Source organism: Galendromus occidentalis, unplaced genomic scaffold (genome assembly GCF_000255335.2).
Source record: "Galendromus occidentalis unplaced genomic scaffold, Mocc_1.1 scf7180000076659, whole genome shotgun sequence".
Lineage (NCBI taxonomy): Eukaryota > Metazoa > Arthropoda > Arachnida > Mesostigmata > Phytoseiidae > Galendromus > Galendromus occidentalis.
Window position 1 is genome coordinate 13912 of NW_003804648.1, and position 2478 is coordinate 16389.

The following is a 2478-nucleotide window of genomic DNA, read 5'->3' on the forward strand; positions in this document are numbered from 1 at the left end:
TTTTTTTTTCGGAAGGCCCCGACGGCCGTCTCTACTCCTCCCCGGCCATCCGGAGAGCCTCCTCGGCGTCGAGCTCCAGCTCGTACTCCGTCGGCTGCCTAGGCCGAACACGTTCGACCCGAACCTGAGGTCGGGGCGGAACGGGGATCTCCTGATTGTTCCGCCCGACGATCGTCTCGAGCTCGTACTCGTGACGCCCACTGGCGTCGACGTCATCCCCCACCCGTTCAAGTACACGGGCCGGTACTGCCCCAGGCTCAATTGCGCCGAGCAGATCGGGCACCGGTCCCCCCATCGCGTGTTGAACCAGGTGAAGGCGCAACGCCAGCACGCGAGGTGCCCGCACACATCGAGAGTCGTGAGCGTTGCCGCATCACGACTCCCCCCCGCTGCAGCTGAGGACGCCTCCTCAGCCCTGGCTGCCCTCCTAGCGGCCGCCGCCGCCGCTGCGGCCTCTGCTGGCGTCCCCTGCGCCGCCGCTTCCGCTAACGCGGCTCGGGCCGCCGCCGGCGACCCCCGACGTCTGCGGCCACCGCGACTCGGCCACCCTCAGCTTCTGCGGCCGCCGCGACTCGGCCACCCTCGACTTCCGCGGCCGCCGACGCCGACGACCCGCCTGGTCCCCCTTCCACACGGACGGTCGCCTGCGCGACCGCGCCCCCTCCCGGCCTCGGAGCGAAGCTTCCGCCGCGGCTTCAAGCAAGGTTTTTTTTGAGATTGAGTCCAATTCTTGGTGGCTCTTGTTTCGCATCGATCGGCTGCATCCGTCCCGTCTACTTTTGTGGAAGTATTTGTGGAAAGAAATTTCGAGTGTTTTTGTCGTTTGAGCATGGTTCAGACACGTTCGGGTCGTATCTGTCATTCGGTTGACCGAAGGATTGGTCTCCGAAATCTTCGACGCGAAGAAGATATGGAGGATGTGATCGAGTTGGGTGTTGTTGGTCAGGCGCAGGATTATGATGTTCCTGGGAGTGGGTCGTCGGTGAATGTTGAGGCCCGAAATCCGAATCGCCAGACCAGTCGCTTTTCATGCTGTTGCATGATGTCGGTCTCGTTTGTCCTGATTTGGATTGTCGTGGTGTTCATGCTCGGTAGGATATTATCGCCATTATAACTTGAGATTTGTATGTGCGACCTATGAGCATTCTTGTTACGGACATAAGCAACATTAATGTATATTGTTTTAGCTCGAGGCTTCCATTTTCGTCGTGAGGAAGTCGTCAGCGTGTCTACGACAACGGAGACCGTAGTCATCATCAGTACGATGGCTCCATCGGTTTCTTCAACGAGCACCACCACCGCCCCAGTGACCTCGGTTTCTCCGGAGGTAATTTTTGACTTGACCGAGTATGTTTGTCGGTCTGTGAAAGAAGTGCTCGTATGTTATTCCTTGGAGGATCGGCGGTGTATCCGATTGTTGAGTCGTTCGAAGCCTGAGTTCGTGGCTGTTTTTCCGATTGCCAGTAATCCTCTATTGGAATGCGGGAATTTTGAGAATTTCGTGGAGGTTGTTAAAAAATGAGGTGGAAAAATTTCCCATTTTTTGTTGAGAGAAAAAAAAATTTCCTCTCAATCTCAATGTTTGTTGTTTTCATTTGGAGTCATCTTCCGAGGAGTCGATGTAGTCGATTTCTGCCGGACTCCATGCTGTTGGGGTTAGGCGATTTCGTCTTCGTATTTCCTCTTCTGTCGGTTCAGGGAGTGATTTGTTTTCGAGGTTCCGGATTTTTCTTTCTGTTATTTCTTTGTATTGCCAGTATTGCTGTCGTAGTGATTCGTTAGCCTTTTTGAGTATTTTCAGTGCTTCCACGTGTTGTTGACAGTCCTTCCTAGGACATGGCTGGGGTTCGATTTGGCCGCGTTGTTGCCGGGCTTTCTCTCTGTATGGTCTTCTTTCCTCTTCGGTCATCTTTCGCCATGGTTCATCGGTTACAATTTTGAGGGTTTCTATATCGGGTATATGGTGTTTTTTCTGATATTCTAGTGCGAAAATCCAGTATGGCTGGGGTTTACATTTCTTCTTGGGTTTCACTGATTCTTGGTTCATATCTGGGTTTTGTTATTAGGCACAGCAAGAGAAAAAACGTTCGAATTAGAGATTTTAGCGGGTGGTGGTTTATATCGAGGGAGGTTTGAGGCCGGGGTTCGATCTGTAATTAAGCGATTATGATCTTCATTAAGCTGGGATTGTGGTTGATTGGTATGGGAAGTCAACGACATTTTCCATGCTATCGCTGGGGATTGTTGGTATGAGCTCATAATTGGTTCGGGAACTGAAAACCATGCACAGAGTTGTGATCGCAATGATCAGCGCGAGTGCGAGTATTGCACTGCCGATGGCGAGGGCCATGTGCAACATTTGATCAGAGTTGCTGTCGTCTGGCTTCTTTTCAGGATGAAATTTTTCCTTGAATTCTAGCCAGATAGATTCGCCTCCAATGGGCGGTAGATTTGGCCTGAGACAGGCTGTGCTGTCAT